This window comes from Oreochromis niloticus, linkage group LG3 (assembly GCF_001858045.2).
Source record: "Oreochromis niloticus isolate F11D_XX linkage group LG3, O_niloticus_UMD_NMBU, whole genome shotgun sequence".
Lineage (NCBI taxonomy): Eukaryota > Metazoa > Chordata > Actinopteri > Cichliformes > Cichlidae > Oreochromis > Oreochromis niloticus.
The window spans coordinates 12626602-12650895 of record NC_031967.2 but is presented as its reverse complement, the minus strand read 5'-3'; the positions used below and the strand labels follow the sequence as shown (position 1 = coordinate 12650895).

Sequence of the window (24294 nt, the reverse complement as noted above, 5' to 3'; positions counted from 1 at the left end):
CAAGAATATGAAGCAGATGAGTATGTAAAAGAGTGGCTGGAATTAGTGAATGGACTGTAGCATAATAGTTTTGGACTGAAGCAAGTTGAGGGTGAGGTAGATAAGGTAAGGGTACTCTGTGTGTGTGTGTGTGAGTCGGTGAGTGGTGGTTGGGATGATCCGGAGGAGCTGCTCAAACATCCAAAGTAATAGGGCTCTCCTTATCATGCAGTCGCATGATTTTATGACTGAAAGGCCGGCTCATCTTCTGATGGCACCTGCTTTGAAGTAGGTCATGGGAATGCTACCTTTTCTCAGCTCTATTCCATACTTGTATTAACTTGTATGCATTTATCCATTTGACATTTAGCATTCAGTGAAGACTAAACGACAATCATCCACCATCAATTTTCTTTCTGCTTACCCATTTCAGGGCTGGAGAGGTGCTGGAGTTTTTAAGACAGGGTACGATCTGGAGAGGTTGCCCATCTATTGCAGAGATGTCACAGTCACACCTATGGACAGGTTAGAATGGGCAAATAACTTAACACTTACCTGTAGAAGGAGGCCGGAGTACTGAGACACAGTAACCACAGGCATAGCAAGACTCGAGCTGGTGGATCTGACCGAGGTGCTAACCACTGCAACATCCTGCCAAGTCAAGATCACAATCTGCATTCTAAATCACATCAGCAACCAACATGGCATACAGCTGTCAAAGATTTTCCAGTTCCTTATTAATTTTAATGCAGTAATAAAATACAGTACCAGTCTTAACATTTTGGCAATCCTATGATGTTACATTACAGGTGAAATGCGTGCCATGCAAAATGACTCATACATCTTTTCATGCTAAGCTTAGATATTCTGATTGGATTTCTTGTCAGATGTGGTAATACTGTAGGAAAATATGAAGATCAATCCGCCTGTGCTGTCACAGAGTCGCTGCTTGTTGTCACTGCAAACAGCAGTGGAACTTGTTGATTGTCACCAAAGGGAAAAAATATCTGAAACACAGCAGTCATCAAAGGAAACAAAATATTCACTTTGTTTCTTATTTATGCAGCTTTTTCATCATCCTGAAATGTAAGACCCAAACATGGGGAAAATCAACACTACAGCGCTCTATTCCCGCAATCCACTGCTCACAATTCCAGTTAAATAGATTTACTTGATTTACTGCAATCAGCCCTTTTAGCACTAGCTTGTGTATCTTACTTTGTATCACAAACCTATGAAAAGTAATATATGTATCGTAGCTTATGGATGCGTAAACACCTCGCATGCTTGTTAGCATTTTACCTTTAGCTGAATATTAATTCTAAAATTATACAATTTAAGCTAGTCCAAATTAAATCATTTTGCACTTTGCCCCCGACTCTAATGCCGACCGAAACCTCACACAAATGTAATGACATGCAAAAAAGATCCAGTGTGGGAAAGAACATTAGAAATGACTTTCATACTTATGGACCATAAACATGAGAGCAAACTCAGATCAATGAGATTCCATTACCATCCTATCTCATTTCCCAGAGCTGAATTGGAAATAGGTTAGAGATGGATTGTGTCATTACCAATTCCAGCGGATCCACGGGAGCCATGCATGAGAGTGAGTGAGAGTGTGTGTCCGTCCTATCTGCACCCGCTGCCAATGAATAGGTTTTTAGCGACAACCAGAAAGGTGAGCAGGAGTTCATGCACTATCACCACCATCATAGCTGCTATTACTATTGCCGAACTACAGGAGGTTTCCAAACTCCCAAAAAACTTCTGACAACTTTTTGTTTGACAGCATCCAAATAGCTTTTCAAACATTATAGTACTTTCATTTTGAAATTAATCTTTCTATTCCAATATACTATTTTCTAGGTAATGACAGTATATGAGAAAAAGTATCTCGCTAATCCATAGCACCATCAATAATTTCAAATAAAAAATTTAAAAAGTAAAAAAAGTGTACACTTTCTGATATTTTCTTCACCACCAACTGTGTTTTATTAAGCTATACTAAAGCTAAGCTAGGCTAGATCTATTGCATTGATCAGTAGCAGAGTCCTCCAGTTGCCTGTAGTTTGTGGAACATACCGAGCTGTCTGCAAACACTGGTTGTTACACCTTTTGGCTGAGCTTTAGCTTTTCCTTTTAAGGTGAATGGTTTCCCTTTCCCTTTTTGCACTTTTAAGATTTACTACCACTTGGCTAGTAGTTGGTGAGAGTTTGCATTGCATGCAAAGCACGGGCAACTGCAGCAATTTGCCATTGAGCAAATCAGTTCTGGGAAGGCTAAGGGTAGCCTAACCATAACCCTAACCCTTTCTTTACACATTTCTAGCCCTTAGTAACAACTTATTACCAAGTATTGTAGGTGATCGTGTCCATCCTCTTCTGACCACAGTTTATCTTCTGATGACTACTTAGAGCAGAACTATAACAATGAGTACTCTGTACTCAAACTGACTTTACAGTCACCAGATCTCAATCTACCTTTGGGATTTGGTTGAACAGGATCTGCAACTGACAAATCTGCAGCAACTGTGTGACGCTAGCATGTGCTAGCATGTCACAATGGACCAAAATCTCTGATGAATGTTTCTAGCACTTTGTTGAATCTATGCCATGAAGAATTCAAGGCGTTCTGAAGGCAAAATGGGGCCAACGCTGTATTAGCAAGGTTTAACTATTGAAGTGGTAAGTGTATAACTTAGCACTGATTAGCATGTTTTTGTGTCCATACAGTCTATGGCTGCACCTTGCTAACCAACCTACTCTGGGTTTGCTGAGAACTTAGCAGTCTCTCACCCAAATATTATAAATTCATAAAAATAAAATAAAAGCAACAGCCATAACGTGGTACTCAGCAAATAATGCCAAAGTGCAAACTATGGCATAAACCAACCGGGAGGTACGGCGACATCTACATACAGTTTGTGATTGTTGTAAACTAAATTAGCGCATCATCCCTGCAGTACAGTGCTGCAGAGGCAGAATTTTAAAGCGAGAGGTGACGACACTCACCAGCAAAGTCATCCCAGACGTCAGCGCCAGGTTGTGTCTGTCATTTTCTACCTTTTTCATTTCACAAGGTTTATGCTGGCGGAATAAAGCAAAGGCAGTTTTGGCACAGGAGACAAAATAAAGGCCATTTTAATAGAACCTTTATCACACAAACTGAGAGGAAGCTTATGAGAGATTTGTCATGTTCAGCGAAGCCAGCCACTGTTGAAAAGCCCGAACAATAAAACATTGATTTCATTTGGTGATACCGAGCGGTATCAAAGGGCTTACAAAGAAATAAGATGATGCGTGTGGGATGATGTGCATCTGACCCAGCCTGTCATGCTGAGCCCCACTCCAGTTTTGTTAAATAGCAGCATACTGTGAACTCTTCCCATTTGTTGTGCATATAATATGTACAGCAGTAGACATCCTGCACTAGGACAAAAAACACAGTTAGTGCGTTTTAAAATTGGAGACAACTGACATGACATTTACTTGGAACAAACTGTGTACAAGTATATAGTACTGACTACGGTTAGGAAGCAGCATCACAGACAAATTAGGTGTCAAACTTTAGACACCAAACACCACAAAGCCCGTTGCTTATTGGGGATATACCCTATTGTACTAAAGTGAAAGGCTGTTGTGATCCATCATCTTTTTTTGTTATCATTTTTATGTACACAAAACCAAAAACAAGCACAAAATACAGAAAAAGCCAGTAATACAAAGACACATTAGAGATATGCTCACATACACAGGCGTTTGTGAGACATCATGATGTATCTCATAGAATGCGTGTCACAGGCAAAGGGAAAAATGTCAGCATGGATAAGTTCTTTACATCACTCTCCCTGGCCAATATGCTAATTGCCAAAAAGACAGGTCTGCTCACAACCACCAGTAAAATGAGACAGGAGCTGTCACCTCCTCGCAAAAACCAGCATGTTGTGAAAACTATATTCAACAACATGGCTGACAGCTGGCAAGACAACAGTGACATTGTGCACATGCAAGCCAAGGAAGAGTGTCTGCATCCTCAGTGCTGTTCAGCCTAATGTCAGCATCAGCACACCGAAAAGAAAAAACGCACAGCCTCACTGACAGACTTTCACACCGAGATGTGCAGGCTTACAGTGCTCCATCCTATCTGCCTTACCGGCCTGCCACCAGCGCCTACAGTTCATATCAGAAATGTCTGAACTACAGCTAAAGCAGGAGCAGGAGAAATCACGGACCACATCCTCTTTAAGGCTTTTTAAGGCAAACCGAAGCTATTCTCCTTTCTAAGCGATCCCTTACACTGATTGTTAGTTAAAAAAAAGCATGTGGTGAAAAATTAATGAAAACATTTGTTTTAAATGTACAAAAATGGGCAGATAGTAACTGACTATGTAGGTTTTAAAGGATGCTTTCTTTATTAATCCTACATTTTGCATAATTTGTAGAAAGATAAGTTAACAAATATATGTATGCATGAATTGTGTTCTGAACAAACTACTAATTAAAAACGGAAAATGAATTACTGTATCCTAAATGCATCCTTCAGACCGCAACCTCATGCAGATTTTTCAATAACTGATGCTGCAGTTTGATTCATATGCCCTCCAGGAGTGGGATAAAAGAACCGTAATAGTGTAAGAGAAATAAAATAAAGCACTGTCATCATTTTTAATGACTTAACTGAGAAATAATCTACTCCACCTAAAGTCAATATCCTGTAGAGAATGTACATTACAACTAAGACGTGTGCATAAAAAAGAAAAAACATTCCTTCCACTGAGCCATCATCGCTAACTCATATACTGTTAAGATCTGTGTTGTAATGACAAATAATAAAATATAATTGAAAAAATGATAATGCTTTAAGTGCAGGTTAACTGTGTTTTAAGTTTTATGACCACCCTTAAAGGATGCACTTTTGTTTTCATGATGCCCCCAAACCAGGGTTTTCATACTAAAACTGGCCAACAAATGTCAGATGGTTGATAGAAAATCAAATAATTTTTAATGAATTTAAGAAGAGGTTAAACACCTGATAATGAATGGCACTGTTAGTACCTGCTGTTAGTGAGGTTGTGCACTTAACTTACCGGGGTCTTGACTTAGTTAAGTTCTTCTTTTGTGGAGAGGGTGAAAGTAACACAAAGATGCTAAAATAAGCACAGAGACGTTAGAGGGAAAGCAAGGAGAGGAGACCTGAGGCCTGTGCTACGAAGCAGGATTCCATGTCCAGCTAATTCCAAGGTTAACCCTGGGTTTTCTGTACTACAGGGGCGGTTTACTTATTACTCAGGCATATCACCATGGTAATTTATTCTGCATGGTAACTTAAGTGCTCCAGAACAGATTAGGTGATTTAGTGATCAGCAGCATATCACCACCTACTGACCAATCTCCAAAAATACTGACCCCCACACCTGGAAGATCCCTTAGAGCAGTGGTCTCCAACCTTTTTTGCGCCACGGACCGGTGTATGTCCGACAATATTTTCATGGAGTGGCCTTTAAGATGTCACAGATAAATACAACAAAAGAAAACCTGTACAAGTACCAAAAAAAAGACGATTTATTTATAACACACGGGAAAAGCCCCCGGGAAACCAAGTTAACGATAAAAACGATAAAAAAATAATGATTAAAAACCCTGAAAACCATAAATTTCACACCCGAGCCTCAACTCTCACGGCCCGGTACCAAATGACCCAGGGGTTGGGGACCGCTGCCTTAGAGTAGCAGTGTCTAAAGTTTTGGGTATTTTTTAAATCACATCTAAAGTGTTTGTGAGTTTTTGATGAGCATTAGTAATAAACATAAATTCTTAGATGCGATTTTATTCCATGATTTTTTTCCTGTTGAAAAAAAAGCGTACATACATCCATGCAGAACTTTTAACACAATGCTACTGTTTGGTGCTTTTCCTGTTAAAGACACTCATCGTGCTGCTTTGTCTGCAGCAGCTTTGTTGCTTTCAGTCTGTGTTATGCGTTTAACCTCCTTCTGTTTTCCCCACAGTATAATTTTATTTTCCTTTGTTATGGATAAGTCTGCTGCTCTGTTGCCAGCAGACTTATCCATAACTCTGACTGGTCAGATGCTGCCAACGCCACCTCTTTGATGTAAACGCATAGGAGAAACCCTGGGTTAACTTAGTGAGTTGATAGCCAGCTTCTAGCACTGCTTGGTTTGATGTAAGGGAAAGTGGATCAAGATAACGGAAAGATATCCTCACTTTCTAATACAAGACCTCGTTGTGCTCCAGGACACAGGAATAAACAAATACGAGTGAAATGAATGTGGTTGGAGCAAAAAATAACAAGGGCAGGGAAAGAATTGAGACAGGAAGCAAAAACACAACATAGCACACCAGTAAAAAAATAAATAAAAGTGGATGCATTCTTTAACAGAAGAGTGAGACAAAAACATGTATTATTTGAAAGCCCTTTAGAAGAATTAAAACATTTTAGTCGTCCATGAGTTATGAAGCCATGAGTTTCCTGTGCGTGTCTTGAATTAAATAGCACCCCAAAAAACATGAATGCGCACAAAATTATCCTAATCTGGTTATGGATAACAGCTGTCATTTCTGAGGAGGTGGCTTTAAATCAGTGTTGCCAAATTCACTTACAAGCATCTGTTGTGGTAAAGACATGTAAACACTGAGCAAGACAGAAGAACAGAGTGACAGTGTGAGGGGAGTAGTAGGTGAATAAAATCTTGTTGGTAAAACAGAGGAAGTAGGGTGAGTTTGGAAAGACCAGATTAGACAAACTACAGACAGTGGTACTTTGATGAGCAGAGCAGCCTGTATTTATGATTAAAAATCGTCCGCTTCTCTCTGCCAATAAGCCCTTATCTGTACTGCATGCATATAAGTCTGATAGGGCCTCTAGCCATAGTGAAAGATAACAAAAATAATTAGTTAACATTCAGCTTTGAGCAGACTGAATTTTTTCTCTAAAGAAAAAATAATATTGGAAGAAGAAGATAGGAAGAGAAGAAGCAGTTTTACAGTTTATTCTTACAAGAAATGTTTCAGTTTATTTGTGAATGTGTTTGTCAAAATGACTCAGCATGTGCGAGCAACACTTTGAGGTGCAGCAAATACAGAACATTTCAACTCTCATCTTGTTGAATTGGAGTTGATCTTGGAAGGAGCCTCGGATTTTTATGTGGGGGACTTTCTTTTTTTAACGGGCAGCACGGTGGTTAGCACTGTTGCCGCACAGCAAGACGGTCCTGAGTTCAGTTCCACCATCACGCCGGGGTCTTTCTGTGTGGAGTTTGCATGTTCTCCCCGTGTTTGCGTGGGTTCCCTCCGGGTACTCCGGCTTCCTCCCACCGTCCAAAGACATGCAGCTTGTGGGGATAGGTTAATTGGATAATCGAAATTGTCACTAGGTGTGAATGGTTGTCTGTCCCTGTGTGTTGGCCCTGCGACAGACTGGCGACCTGTCCAGGGTGTACCCCGCCTCTCGCCCTATGACAGCTGGGATAGGCTCCAGCGCCCCCCGCGACCCTGAAAAGGATAAGCGAACGGATGGATGGATGGACTTTTTTTAACCCTGTTTGTGAATATTCATTGATTGTTGACTGGAATTTAAAAAGTTTCCAAACACATAGGCATCTCTTCGATCTTTCATATACTGTAAAATCATATTTTTAGCACCTTTAACCCAAAACACAAAGCTGTGGGTTAAGAGCATAGCGTTACAGGCCAGTGCCGAGCATTCAAAGATAACTGGGACACTAAAAATGTTAATGGATTCTTATGGGAGATGGCATGGTGGTGCAGTGGTTAGCTAGGGCCTTCACCAAAGACAGTGCAACAATATGTATGTTAGGTCAACTGGTGGGTCTGACTTGTTGTTCCAGCCTTCTGATGGACTGGCAACCCTCCTAGCGTGAACTCCACCTCTCTTGGTTTAGAGCTGCAGGGGAAAAAATCAACTTATCCCAATTTGGATTGCGTTGGCACCAGGTTAAGCAGGTTATTTTAGACATCCTTCTCCCCAGCAATTTCCACTTTCTCATAGGCGATTGTGAGGCATTCCAGATGAACTACCCCCTCACTCCAATGAATCGCTAACTTAGTGAGTTTGCAACTTTGCATGGTATTATGTTCCTGGGAGCTGTGTAGCCCGGGCAATAACACCTAGTAGGGTATCACAACACAAACTGGTTCCAGGGAAGGGACCAGACTAAGAGCACTTTGACAAACCCCAATGAAATGGAACTCTCTGCGCTGGATAACCTTACCTGGAAATGGGATATGGGGTCCTCCTACTTGAACCAGAGCCTTGAGGGGAACCCAAAGGTAAGCATTTAGTGGTCAGGCCTGGATTAATGGAATTTGGCCAGGACAACCTGAAGAAATTACATGAATCCGCCACTCTGTGGATGGGCATTGTGCTCACCTTCATTGTGAGCTAGGCAGCAGGTGAAGATGGGGGCCTTGGCGTGTTGACCCTCAGCACTGCAGACTGGATTTTGCCAAAAACACCCAACAAAAATCCTCTTCTTAAATTGCTTCTTAGATCTCCATAGACATTTACATTTAATTACCTTATAGAGTTTCTGAGAGTGTGTCTCTATAGTGTAGTGGTTTACATTTGCCTAACACATGACAGATCCCTGGTTTGAGATCAGGAGGAGACCAAAATCCCTTGAGGGGGTGTCAGGAAGGGCATCTGGCGTATAAATCTGCCAAGTCAAATATGTGGAGCCATCTGCTGTGGTGACCCCTTGTGAATAAGGGAGCAGCCAAAAGAAGGACACATATTGTAAATGGAAGTGTGAATTCCTGCACACACTTCCTTAAAAGTTACTTCTTGTCCCTGGTTGATGCTGCCAGTGCATCAAACTGTTCCAAATGTTGTTGGCCTGCTAAACATAATTTCTGGCCCTCTAATGGCTGTTGTGTATCTTTGCTGAGCACTATTGTTCAGTGAAAAGGTTAGTTACACGAGTTTTTACTGCACTTACTATTTTGGCTGGCTGCCAAAGACCCCTCTTAGTAATCCCACTTAGGGCCAAAACATTCAATTACAAATCAATTAAAGTTTGCAGCATTTCTGGCCGTGTAGGCTTTACAGGTTAGAACACTGCCGGTGTAGTTCCACATCTCAAAAATGATTTGCATAAATAAGGAAGTAAAGCAGCACAGGTAAATGTTTTGACTTGCTGTTTAGTTTTGTTTCCATGCAAACCTACATTTGGTTTTAGGTTTAAGCACCAAAATTACTGTTTTAGGGAAAGATCATCATTTGGGTTAAAATAAGCTCTCACAGTTTGCACATTAAAAAACATGTTAGAAAGCTCCATTTTCTAGGTTACTAATCTATTGACTCCACTGGATTTTACATGTATTTATTCACACAAAATCACAATAAATCAAAATAAATGATAATGCACTTTCTAATAGGAGTTGTTGGCATTTCATCACCAATGGGACTAAATACAATCCATAACTCTGTTCGATTCGATTTATAATAAACAGCAGCTGAAGGTGAAGGTGATTGCTTTGGCAAGGACAGGTGGTATCCAGTCCTGGAGGAGGTATGTGCTGGAGTCAATTAGGAACAGCAGGATGGTGCACATGTAGAAGCAAAGTGCATGGATAAGCAGGGAATATAGTTTGGAGAAGAAGATCTTGTGGACCAACATCTGACAAACAGATCCTCCAAGTTCTAGTCCGCTGAATCTCAACAACATGGCTTTCTGGGGGAAAGTCATTACTGTAGCATCACCAGATGCTAAAGACAATTGCTGATACTATCTCCAAAGCTATTCCAGAACAAACATGTCTGCTATATTCCTAAATAGGAATATTGCTTTCATCATTGGGAACTGTCACAACCACAGTGCAGACCAGCAGTGGGGCTGCTTACCTCAGCATTGGGCTGGGAGCTATGAGTCAATCTGGGAGGACAGCTAAAGTTCCCAGACCATGTGTGGAAACTTTGTTGAAGCCAGATGTGGTGCTGGCATCAATCTCCTCCAAGCAGGTGCTCTCATTAGAGCTTACAGTTTCCAGGGAGGACCGCATGGAGGGAGTGAATGAAAGGAAGTAATCCACATACCAAGAGCTCATGGAGCTCTGCAAGAAAAGAGGCTGGGAGTCACGCTGCAAGCCTATTGAAATGGGGAGCAGAGGAACTGCAGAACAGATATCCTTCTCCTGTATTCTACATGCTACTTTGCATTAAAGTAATGCAGAGTAGCATTATGGCTCACAAATTTACAATGGAGGTGAAAAAGGGCCTCAAGTTGGTTTTGGATTAGGAGGAATATTCCCGTGGGCTAGTGCTGCCGGAGCACCTGGCTAGGTTGTCTGAGTGAGGGCGAAAGATGTCGAAAGACCAGAAACACCCAGGGACCTCGGGTACATCACTGAAAATGTGTCCCAGTGCATCAATGACGTATTTTCAGTTGATGCTACTGTATATAGTAGCTGCAAGTCAGCAGACTAAATAGGCAATGGGCACAGTGATGTGTGCATGTTCATACAACTGCATCACAAAGCCTGGCTTACGCTTGGTTGGTGCAGTGATGTAAAGTCCATTTAAAAAACTGGTCTTAACAAAAACCTACTTAACAGTTGGTGCTAGTCTCCTAGAAAATTACATTCAGCTGAATGTGAGAAATTTGGTACTCACATTTGCTGAGTAAATGCAGCTCGTGAGGATGAAACAACAAAGGCTGATTTCAGACGAGATTCCTTGAGCACCGTGTGACCATAATTGGATTAGAAGGCTGGTTGCTACAGAAAGAATAGAAGAGATGGAGTAAGGAGCTTTTGCCATTTATTCTCTTTTGTGTGGTTGGAGGTGATTATGACTAATCAATGCTGGCAAGTTTCAGGGAGCTGCCAACGAAAATGAAGCCTTTCCCCAAGTAGTTGCCATTCTGTATTTACTGAGTCTAAACTGCCTCAGTACAATGTGACTCCCTATCACCCTTTATTTATCAAATCTCTTTTACAGATGTCTTCACAGGCAAGGGTTTATGTATGTAGGTAGCATGCTCACGGTAGCTACGATCCACTGCTAATGCTATGTTTTAGGTTAGGTGCAGTGGAACGTATCTTAAAGTCCCACAGATATATTCTAGGGAATCCTCGAGCTGTTGTTTGCTTTGTAACTGTCTAAGTTGTGCTACTTCCGTGTGAAAAACATTCATCTTCCACTTTTCCTGGAGTGTCAGTGCACTTAATAATAACACAGTCCATGATAGCATCAGAGGAGTTTCCCCATTTCGTATCTGTTACATAAAAATCGCCACCACTTCATCAGCTCTCAGCCAGCCACACTTGAGTGAAAGGGGTCAGGCTGGGGGTTAGGTGTGTATCCTTGATTTGAGTGAAGAAGAGATGTAGAGATCAAGCAATTAGGATGAGTGCAGCCATCGAGCCTATTTAAAGAATACAATATTTACTGGAAATTCTCCTACAGTAATGGAAATTCTTTACATACAGGCAGCTAAGAAAAACAACAGTTAGGATTTTCGATATTTCTTATAAAAATTCAATTCAATTTTATTTATACAGCACCAAATCACAACAACAGTCACCTCAAGGCACTTTATATTGTCAGGTAGACCCTACAATAATACATACAGAGAAAAACCCAACAATCATATGACCCCCATGAGCAAGCACTTTGGCGACAGTGGGAAGGAAAAACTCCCTTTTAACAGGAAGAAACCTCCGGCAGAACCAGGCTCAGTGAGGCAATCTGCCGCGACCGGTTTGAGTATGATTCAGTGCAGAGAGGTCTATGTGATTGGAGGTGGTTTATCATTAAAAACACTGCATCGTTTACATTGATAAGCATCAGTCAGTGACATTCACTGAATTTTAAGCATTCGTTTTCGTCATTAAGGGGTGTAATTTACATTCCTGCGTGTTTTCCTTGTTTACCTTGACCAATCTCCAGACAAAACTTTTTATTGTTGGACACAGAAAAAGACACAAGGAAACAATTAAGTTACACGATGGCATAACCAAAACAGCTTTAATTCATAATGTAAGCAAAACCAAGCTTTGAAATGAGCTGTAAGCTAAGGTTTAGTCTGTGGTCTGTGCTGTTGTTTTTGTTTATGGCAATTACTTTCTCCCGTGACATAAAAGTCAGTCGATTCAGCATGACACCGGGCTAGAGGGACTCTTTAATCTTAAATTCTGTTTGTCCACATCCTAACACTGGCAGGATCTGCAGCTTTCTCCTTTGGGCTGTGATGGTGGTGTCACTTGTTAGTGAGGCCTTTTTTTCTGTGTAAAATGCTTTGAACAAGAAGGGTAACAACAAAACAGTATTCTTAGTTACTGTAACTAATAGGTTATCATTTTTTAAACTTGGTGATCACTGAAGGACAAAGCTTGAATGACAAGTATTGAGATTCTGGGGAATTAACGGGCTTTTTCAAATATATTTAGAGTGTATTTGGTTTAGATGTTCCTAGGACTCGGAAGGCTATTGTCCTATTTCAGTGGTTAACTGCTCACTGCAGCGTGCAACACGCAGCGTCATCAAGACATTTATACTCCTGACCTTAAGGTTGAAGAAACTCAGACCAATAACTAAATAACCCAGCTTTGTTTTGACTACTATGGTCTGCTTTAGTTTGCTACAGCCTGGTAAAGTCCCGGGTGTTCATTTCATGTCTCTGTCTGCTGTGACAGTGTGAGTCATTACTCAAATCCAATTTGCCTGCAAGCCTTTATGTTGCCTGCTTTGCTCATGTGTCTTTCTGTTGACATATAAAAAGCAATCCCTGGCATGTTACCAGCACGTTTCTCCTTACTCTCCCAACATCAGTTGACGAGAGAGGCAATGAGTGGACAAGATGTCGCTTTAACCGAGGGCAAAAGAAAATGAAGCCATTCATCTCCCACTAGGTCACGAAAAGAGATGGGAAACTCAGAGGGGAAACACTGGTCTGTTTTCTGTTATATTTCCATAGATGGGGAGTCTGTGCGGATGCCTCTCATTAGAGCAGTTCCCCTCCTTTCCAGCCCTAACCCCTGTGGCACTGACTATGGTCTGCACTGGCTGCTGCCACTATGCCCAGCTGTGAACAGATGGGTGGCACAGAGCAGGCCAATATGTCAGGCCTGATGGCGTATTTCAAGAAATATTAAGATTATGCCCTGTGGTGTACTCTGTTCAGATTCAATAAACACAGCAAAGATGCAGTGAGCACCCAGAGAACTGCTTTGATAGCACAGTGTTTACTATCATACAAATTGTGGAATACTGAAATCAAAATATTGCCAAAAAAATAAAATAAAATCCATTTCTGGTGAGAAAATTTAAAAAGTGTATGTCCTCATGCCATGCGCAGTGTTGCTCATCCCAAGTCGAAATCACTCTAGTGAACCACGTCTAAGAGAGAGACTGATAAATATACCACATCTATCCTTCAGTGACAGCGTACAGTGTGTGGAGTGTTTTCAGGTCTCTTACCACAATCCCAATATGTTTCCACAGAAACAAGAGTATGTGTTAAAATCTGAATAATGTATTGCTGGAAGTTTGTTTGGCTTGAAGAAATCAAATAAACTCAATTGACCCTTTGCTAAACCCTTCTCCCAAAGGGTGATTATCTATTCATGGCTTAGCCACTGTAACAAACTATGCATGCCAGGTCTGTCTGAACCCTGTCAATATAGGCTAGAAGTCAGGGCAGAGCTACTCATTGTGCCTATTGCCAATAAAAACCATCCATCTCTGAGTGCTTATCCTTAATGATACCTTAAAATCGGTAATGGCATCTTAAATTATCTTGAGATGCTATCATACTCAGCATGTTTTATTTATCGTATAGACTTGAACAACAGTTATCTTGCTGAGTTTTAAACCTTCAGTAAGGTGAAGGCACACCAGGTCCTTGACTCAGTGTCGGTGAGTGCAGTAGTTGTATGTTTCCTTCTTTTAATAATAATTCTGTTATCCTCAGGCAGTAGAAAGTTTTGTCGACAAGGCCAGAGATGCAGGTTAAGTCGGTATGACGCATGTTGCTTTAGTTTGAAAGCACATTGGACTTCTGGTATAGTAATCCTGGGCAAGTCTTTATTTATTTATTCATTTACTTGCATTTTAGAATCTTTCTTGTAGCTATTAGCTAAGATGAGCAACAGCTAATTTGGCTATTAGCTAAGATGAACAACAGCTAAGTTAGCAATTAGCTAAGATGAACAACAGCTAAGTTAGCTATTAGCTAAGCCTGTTAATGTTACTTATCAACATTAGTTGAGCGGGCCTAAATTCCTCCATAGTAATGTGATAAAATGATCTGATAAAGGGAAAACGATTAGTCCAAGTTAGGGCTGCGGTTCTACAGCTATTGAATTGCGAGGCGTACATAGAGGTGTAGCTCTTAGCTAACTTAGCAGCTGTTCATATTTGCTGAATTATATGTTAAATCAAATATTTGATTAAAATTTATCTAAATGAATAATGTTAATGTAAACTTATAAAATTACATATCATGGAGGAACACAGAGAACTATTATTATTACTCCCTGCAATGTGTAAAGAAAATAGCCACACCTAATTTTCTTCCCGCTTAAATGAAGGCTCATTCATACTTTGACTCTCAGACTTTGAGCAGTGACAGCACTTGAGTAAGGAAATCTTGAGCTCTTTATATTGCTAAAGCTGCTATAATACATTTAAATATATTTAAATATTTTCAATGAATGGCTTTAAAAGAACTACGAGGGGCAGTCTTTGATGAACAGTTTTATTTTCTGTCTGTTTTTTTAAAACTAGTTAAATGCAAGTGCATCAGCACATTAGTCAGTCACTGAGTTATGTATATATACATCAGTGGAAAATTGGAAAAAAAATTATGAACAGCCACTTTACTTGAGCTCCAAAGTGTGTTAGGATGTGTTCAATGAATGCAGCATTTGCAACAGACCCCTAATGTTTTGTCATTTCAACACGCTCCATGAAGCCATTTTTTCATGCGGTCAAGTGTTGAAGCAGCCAGGGCTGCACAGCTTGTCCTCTCCCCCCCTCCGAAAAAACAAGATGGACTCTTCTGATAAATGATTAGCTTGATGAGGAATCATGATCTAGATCAAGAGCAAGCTAATGTCAGCAATCTGTGTTGTCCATCTGTCTCATTATCCAACCAGCAACCTAACTCGCTCTACACCTTGAGAAAAGCAGACCAGGCTGCTGCAGCTGTGAATGAATTTCGAGTCCTTCTTTTTTTTTTCATGTCAGGAACCTGTGAGATCTTAATGCATAATGTATGGACTGTGTGGTTTTTCTACACTCACTTCCTGAAATACTGACCCTGAAGCTTGTGGCTATGTGGCTATGCCTTTACATGCAAGAGAAGACAGAGTCTAATAACTGGAAAACACAGAACGTTATGTATCATATGACTCATTGACTGTGAAGTAGATTATATTAAGTTATTTAACCCTGTGAGAGCTAAGGCATCACCACTGATGAGAAGTGATCCTAAAATAATTTCTTTTGATCCCTGATTGCCAAAACGATAATTTTCAAAAACCAATATTCACATATTTACAACTGCGCCCTGAGACTGTTGCTGTGATTTGGTGTTATGTAAATAAAATTGAACTGAATAAATTTAAATTAATAGCACAGGGTTAGTGGCGAGGTGAGTAGATCATAGATCATAGGTTAAACTAAAAAAAATATATATATTTATATATATTTTTAAATTAGGGGTTTTAAAATGTATGGAGGAGTTACACTAGTGAAAACAGTGACTGTGGCACAACCAAAATTACTGTCATCATGTTTGCTTAAAGATGGGGACCAGGTCTATGACCAATCACGGTTAGTTACCATCTTCAAAGCAACTCGGGTAAGTGAAGACGACAATAAAACATTGAAAAATGCAATAAGTCTGACATAAATTCACGATTGAATGCAGTCAAATAATTGCTTTGCCAGTTACCTCTAATCTATTTGTGATAATACAGCAATTAACAGGGATAAACTGGTAAAAACTGCAATTTTTTTGTTGTTTGCTGCATTTCTGTTGCTGTCAAAAATTCCCATTAAAAATAAATTAATATTAACTACTTACATGCAGAGTCCAGACAGAACCTCATAGATTTGAAACAAAAATTCTGAAACTATTCAGCATTCCAAAACTACTTCTGTTACCAAATAAGAAAAATTAAATGCAATTACCTGGCAACCACTGATTTTCCCTGGTCACAAGGAGGTTATTATGCTATTTTTACTCTAGTGGGACTGAGCCATTAGTGACAGAAATGGGGAAGTAAAAGTGTGTGTGTGTGTGTGTGTGTGTGTGTGTGTGTGTGTGTGTGTTTGTGTGTACGTGTGTGTGTATGTTGCTTCATCCTCTCCAAAGAACCTTTTTTGAGCTCTGTTTAAAAAGTAAAGTAGAGGTAGAGAAATATACTGTGAAACTCTCTCTCTCTCTCTCTCTCTCTCTCTCTCTCTCTCTCACACACACACACACACACACACACACACACACACACACACTCACCAAAGAACAATAGCAAAAAAAGGAAAAAAAACCCCTCAGAAACCCAAGGTAAACTGCTTTCAGGTGAAATAATAAATGCCATCTTCTTACATAGGCAATAAACAGATCATATTAACCTCTTGAGCCCCAAGGGGTCTGAAATATGGGGAGCTGCAGAAAGGGATGCCTAAGTATACAGCAAACTGTCCATTACTGACGCCTTAGAAACTGCCAAGCCCAACTGCCTGAAGAGGTATACCAGAGAGATAGAAGCCAGAAGAATAAACCAGCTGTTCTCCACTGAACCATCCAAGGTGTACGCTCTGTGGCAGGGGAACAACATTAGAACAGCTCACCAAGGTTGGAAACTGAGTAATACTAAAAAAGGATAAGGGAGAAGTACACAACACATAACAGTGGTCTATGGCTAGAGGCTACAGGAGCTGACCACAGCAACCTCCCTGAAAAAAGATTCAGTAACCATCACAGTGGCAGACATCCAACAAAGTGCCTCAAGCATGAACTGTTGGACAGCACCAGGCATCTGACACATGACATGTTTCACACCTACTGGCTAACAAAGCTAACTGCACTTCAGAAGCGTCTGGTAGAACAAATGAATTAGCTGCTAATGGATTAAACGCATCTGGAATAGGTAACCGAAGGCCGGACAGTCCTGATCCCCAAGGATCTCCACAAGGGGCCAGTCTCATCAAATTACTGGCCAATAACCTGCCTCAGAACAACATGGAAGCTCCTGTCAGGCATCAAAGCGACTAAAATGAACAGGCACATGAGCGGGGTCTAAAAAGGTATTGGCAGAAACACCAGAGGGGCAGTTTAGATAGAACAGTCAGTCAAGACTGTAAGACCAGACTGAACAACGACTCATGCCCTACACATGGATCCTGTAATGCCTAGAACTGTAAAAGATGAACAAGATCCTAAGATCCTTCATCATGAATGTGGGGAAAAACACTAGAGGCCAACTGCAGGCCAGTTAAACAAGTCACCATCAAGTGCAGGATTTACCAAAGAGATGCTCTGTCCCTGCTGGGGTCCTGCATAAGCCTAAACATGCATGCTATAAAGCTGTGTGCCATGAGTGAATGAGACATCGACTCACTGATCCACACAAGTAGGATCTATAGCAATGACACTGTAATGTCATTTGGACTGGAGAAGATTAGTCAGATGGTAACTAAAAGGGAAAGTAGTCAGAAATGAGGGGACTGCACTGCCAGGAGGCAACACTACAGACATTGAGGAAAGCTACAAGTACCTTGGAATCCCATAGGAAAACCATGGAGAGGTCACGTTTGCATGTAGGGTTTCATCTCATCTCCAGCACCCTGAGACTGTACACTAAGCAGAAGGAAGGAGGCCAAGGACTAGTCAGTGTCAAGGATGAAGCAGCAAATATCCAGTACATCAGGAAGATGGCCATAACTGGTCATGTGCTTAGTGAATACCTCAGGCAGCAGAAACTCGAGAAAGAAGAGGAGCAAGGAGAGGAACCATCATTCAAAGCAGGCCAATGCATGCTACGTGCCACCAGCAGACAGCAGAAGTGGCTGAGCAAGAAGACCTACAGAAGATGTGGAAGGTTAGGGCAAAAGTAATCCAGCGGACACTCAAGACAGTGACCCCAAAACTGGACGAGTGGCTCTAACTGATCCTAAAAACATCACCCGAGATCTCTGTGCAGAAGAGTTCAGTCGTAGAAACAGCAAAGATATTGAGCAGGACCCTCAAACTCATGCTAGTAAGTTGCTTGAAGTAGTTCTATGTTCTGTGTATGAGTGTAGCTTCAACGACAATATTTGCAGCAGAACAATGGAATGAAAAATATACAAATAATAAATAAATAAATAAATAAATATGCATGTATATCTGACAGAATCATGAAACCACACAAGATAACATTACATTATTGAAACTCAACATTGTGTTTGTGGTGAAGAGATACAAAACCCCCCCCAAAACAATGGCTTGTCATTATATGAAATAAAGCGTCTAACCGCTAATGTCCACATCAGAAGCATTAGAAATGTCCCTGTTGATGGTGAATGAGAAGATGAAATAGTTTGCAAAATGAAGTGCTGCTCACTTGAGCTTTGGCATGCCTTGCACCAATACATTTGAGTTATCTGCAGCCCAGTAAACTCATCTTGTGTAGCACAGAAAATTCAGGTGAAACCACTCAAAAACCTCACTGCATTATGTGAGCTGGGAAGTGCGAGATGCACAGATCGGTGACATTTTTCACCTGCTACATGACAAGAGGTTTCAAACAAGTCACATATGCATAGGTTTTGTTTAGAGGAATACTTGGAAAATAAATTGCTAGATTATTTTTGGACATTCTGTATGGAAAAGGGGTAAGAGGCTGGAAGCCAGTGGCACTTCTCGTCCCAGTTTACAAGCAGACATAACAGGACACGATGGAGCTCAAGCTGCATATTTCCCTTCACACAAACATAGGAAGATTAAATTTAAAATATCTGCAATAGTTGCCTTTTTTTCTCAAGTTTAACCAGTTTCTGCCTCTATAAGATACCCGACAGTAAAAAATGACAATGTGCTTATGCCTACCATTCCTTTGTGATGATGCCTGACAATAGACAGCCCATGCTAAATGCAAATTGTAACACTGAAGACATGACATTGGTCACACATCACTTGTCTCACAGGTACCTGGCATCTCTGTGCAGGATGTAAGGGATGCCAATCCTGCCAACTTCTATTCTGGCACTAAGCTGACCCAGACTGCTGCCGATGGCATTATCACCAGCTTCCCCACCTTCCCTGGCATGTCATGTCTGGCTAATCTCACAGTCACTTTGTACTTTGGCTCGAATGAGGCTTGTCATGAGGTCTTTGAGCTGGTGCGGGGACAGCTTCTATGCCATTAGAGAGAGTACAAAGAGAATGTGAAGTCTGATCCTGCTGTCAGGTTTATTCATTAAAAGGCGGAGGAAGGAAGTTTATTTGTATGGCACATTTCCTACATGAAGGCAATTCAAAGTGCTTTACATAATGAAGTAAAACATTAAGAAAGAAAAAGGCATATGAAAGAAAAATCATCATAAAGGCACTAAAATGCGAATTAAAAGGTAAAACAGGCCTCCCATTTAAAACAAGCCACATACTGCGAGTTCTTTTCACAACAATGAAAGTGTGGCATGTGTTCAAACACAAAGGAGAAGTCAAATTAGAAATGGACCTTTAAAACAGCTCGCTTTGAAAGAAAAATCATTTGAAATTAATTTAATGTAATTAAGTAATTCATAAACAGAGTCGCCTCCATAGAGTCCAGGATGGAGGATCGGCAGATGCTGTCATGCTCAAATGAATTGAAATGTCTTTAAAAACATGAACTAACATCGAAATATCTCTTTTTAGTATCATAGTATCATCATAACTCAAGTATCAGTATAAGTTCTTAAACGCATTCAAAAGCACAAAATGTCAAATTGAAAGTGAAACTTTTCAGGGATATCTCTTAAAATAATTATACTTTATAAGGTCAGAAAATTACACATTATGTCATCAGCCGTCTTGCGGCCCAGCGGGATAGCGCTACAAGACCGGAGACCCGGCAGACTGACGGGCCAACCGTGGCTGCAAAAATGGAGACTTATTACCTGTGGGGAAGGATACTGAACCTGAAACCCCGAGGCCATATATTATCCCGATAAGTCATGTCGACCCAAGCCAGCGGCCCCATTGTCAAGCCCTACCACGTAATGACGAGAAACTGATAAGCGGTCGTACCACGTCACCCGCCATGTAAAACAAAAATAGATTCAATTAATCATAGGAATTGCCATTAAAGACAAAAGAAGATGATGGGACAGACTTCAGGCAGGTGTGAGAGCATAATGAAGAATAATCAGTCAGTGAATCGTTAGGATTTTAGTGGAAGGACATTTGACTGCCTGGATAAAGAATGGATAGCATTAGACCATCTTTAGGGACGGAGCCCAAAGTGTCTAAATGAATAGAACTCATAGATGAGGAATATGATTGAGTTCAGTGGCATAACTGTTCTGCATTTCTGATGCGCTCATCACAGGAGACAAAGAAATGCATTTAGTGTTAGTTTATAAACGAACAATCATAAGAGTGCTTTCTACCATCAGAGAATCACTGCCTGTGTGCAACAAGTCTTCCCCCAAAGGAGGAAACAAAATGACAGATGAAATTTCTTTTGTCTGATTTTACTTATTGAACATCTCTGTTCATTGCGTTGTTATTTTTGTTTTAGTCAGTTTTAGCACACATTGCCATTCTTATTCTTATTCTTAATAATTCTATTGCTATGTTATTGATCTAAGACTCTAATGGCACAGTCAGCATAGTGGAAATCAAATTATATACTGTCTCGCGATTGTATGCAATCTAATAGAATGGCCAGCAGAGCAAACAGGAACAGTGACATACACAGCAATGCCTGAAGCAGTATTTCACAAACGTGGTCCGGGCCATCCTTGAAAAGAAGCTATTTGTCAAGTGAATTGAGAATAAAAAAGAAAAGAGAATGAAGAGGATATTTTATTAATATTGCTTCATACAAAGAAATCTAATTTAAGCCACTAAGGAGCATCAGATGCTGCTCTGTCTCCCTATCTCAAAGCCTGTTAAAGGGGAGAGACTTGCTAGCAGACATTGTCGATGCCCTCTGAAATGTGAAATTAATATCTGTATCTTTGGGCCAGTAAGGAGAAACATGTCTAATTGACTGCACACCAAGTCATTTAATTATAAATCAGATTCATGTCCAAAAAGACTTTGTAGCACTGAGCTGATGAACAGATGAAATAACACCCTAGTAAACTCTTAAAACTATTATAATGAATGTTAAGCTCATTTTGTCTGTAGCTCAAAAATCAAACAAGGTGGTGGCACGTTGCCAGTTGTGCTAGTGCTACAACTCCCCTTTGTACTGATAAATAAAGTTACGTGCGATTTCGATTTACTTACATGCATTATGTGAATGCTCAATTTTGATTCTCCGAAACACTTTACAAATCTTACATACTTACTTAGCATTAAAGTTTAGTATTTATTGCTGAAATGCTTCCATTGTTAGACTCCGTGTATATGCATTAAATAACCAAGCCAGGACCCACACACATAAACACCCCAGAGCACAACTCGCCTTCAAAAACACCTTGAGGAACTTTTAACATGTAGGCTGAATGTCATAATAAATGCATTTTCTCTGTTTGCTTGAGAGCTATTTGGCCTCAAAGACCCGTATAGATATATAATGTGTGTTGAGAAAAAGGAAATAAAATAGTGTTACAGTGCAGGAACATCACTCCTACACTCACATTAGCCTATGAGACCTATGCTTAAATTAAAGTTGTATATCTTTATGCAGGAGCTAAGGCCTAATGGAAAAGTGTTCTGCATTATACAGCAAAAGTACTGATAATTGATCACCTGGCAAACAAACCTCGCTAAGAGAATGACACTGTCCACCACCGGCTACCCTTCTGCAGGCCGATTATTGCATCGAGTAAATACATAAAAGTACATGACGCACTTAAATGTGTTATAAACAATTAAATTAATCAACTCCTCATTGTACATTTTCATAGTAACTTAGTATTGCAGAAAACTTTGCTTTCCACTGGTATTAAGCTAAAAATGTTCACTACTGCTTCTAGCTTTAATTTTTTTTTTAAATCATTTTTTTCTACTCCCACCTTGTTAGCTTGACTTTTGTTCTCTTCACTGATCCTTCTTTTATTCCTCTGCCGCAGTTCATATGTTCCTCCTCGACCTCATTTAATTCACTTTTTTCCCTCTGTCTTACCCTTTCCTCAGGTCCTTTTTTTCCCCTCCGTACTTTCACTATCTCGCTCCCACAGAGGGCACATACGCACAATGTTCTGGGTGCCTGCAAAGCATCTGGCTTCTATACATTCAGCCGGCCAACATGTTTGCTCGTACAAAGTGAGTACACAAAGTACACTGCTTGCTTGAGTTGTCAAATACAAATTACTGGCCAGCGGGAGTCTGAGCTCCGCTGCAGTTCTGCAAACCTTGTATCCGAGGATTTATTTTGTTTACAAGAAATAAAAAGAAAAGAGAATACAACCTGTTCAATAGTTTGAGTTGGCAGCACGAAGACTTTTAAAAAGGTATTGAAGGATAAGAAGATGGTGCATTTAGCTTTTCGTTTTAATGCTCCATGAAAAGTGCAGCTGTTTTGGTAGAACTATATAGATTTCCAATTGGAAAATTGCCCTCGTTTCAGTGTCTGTTAGTAAGGCAACACTAGTCAACATCAGTAGTCAACACGAACCAAAAGCAGTGGGTGCAGTATCAAAATGATGCATTACAGTATTTAACAAAATAGCACCCGTTTTACCACAGCCCACAAATACTACAGTTGCGGTCAAAAGTTTACATACAGTCATCGTGGGAATGAATGTCATGGTAATTTTGGGCTTTTAATAATTCCTTTGTGCATAAGCTGTTATAATGGCTGCTATTTATGGATCTAAGCTCAGTGTTCAATACCATAAACCATCATGTACTACTCAATAAAATGATACACATGATAGTGAATCCCTCTATAATTAGATACTACTTAGCCTTTTTAATTAAAAACAGCCAGTGAAAGTCAGTTCTACTCTTTCATGCATACAGACTATAAGTTTGGTATTTCTCCAGCTCCTTGTGTTCCTTCTTTCTGATGTTGCTGTCATTTGGTATCGCTACATCTATCACTACGGCTGTCTTCCACTGCTTGTCTACCACTACTGTGTCCGGTTGGTTAGCCACAGTGAAGTCCCACAGGATCTTAGCTCGTACATTCTTGACCACACTAGGTGGCGTCTCCCATTTTGACCTCGGGACTTCCAGGCCATACTCGGCAAAGATGTTTCCGTATACTATGGCAGCAACTTGGTTATGGCGTTCCATGTATGCCCTGCCAGCTAGCATCTTGCACCCTGTTGTTATGTGCTGGATTGTCTCAGGGGCATCTTTACACAGCCTGGACCTGGGGTCGTGCCTCGTGTGATAGCCTCTATGGATCTTGTGCTCAGAGCTTGTTCCTGTGCTGTCATGATTAGTGCCTCTGTGCTGTATTTCAGTCCAGCTATGTCCAGCCACCGATAGATGTTCAGGAACAATACAACAACCACCAAGGCTCAAGCCTGCCATAAACTGGAAATGCTAGAAGACCGGCATCACTACCTGTAGTGACGCTAGTTTTACATCGCCGTGAACAAAGAGGGTGCAAACCAAGAAGCCCTTACTTCAAAATGGACACCTTCAAGCTCAACTCAAATTTACAGTCGTCCACACAGAGACAAACCAAATGTCATCTGGAGAAAAGTTTTATGGTCAGATGAGACAAAAACTGAGTTATTTGTCCACAATAACAAGAGGTGTGTTTGGAGGACTAAAGATAAGGCTTTCAGACCTAAGAACACTGAACCAGCCAAGCATGTTGGTGGTAGCATTAATGCCCTGGGGCTGTGTTGCTGCCAGTTGTATGGGTAGATTGCATAAAGTGGATGGAATAATGGCAAAGAAGGGCTACCTACAAATTCTTCAACATCACCTCAAATCAACAACTAGATGGTTGAAACTTGGACACAGTTGGATATTTCAAAAGGACAGTGATCCCAAACACACGTCAAAACTGGTTTTAATGTTTGTTTAGGATCATGTGTGTTTGGCAGACATTTAATTTCTGTAATGTCCTTCCTGACCTCAACCCTGTTGAAATTTTGTGAAATGGGTCTGTGGCAGGAAACCAACCAATTTAAATCAACTCTGGCAATTCTGCTAAGGAGATTGG

The 24294-nt window shown here is 40.5% G+C and overlaps 1 long non-coding RNA gene across 1 annotated transcript in view; it reads left to right on the top strand.

Moving 5' to 3' along the window:
- LOC112843097 (uncharacterized) overlaps positions 1-24294 on the top strand; it is a 67936-nt gene that overhangs the window by 12861 nt on the left and 30781 nt on the right. The window contains exon 2 of the long non-coding RNA XR_003215224.1: positions 413-504. This is a non-coding gene — a long non-coding RNA (uncharacterized LOC112843097). The remainder of the gene's footprint in view (positions 1-412; positions 505-24294) is intronic.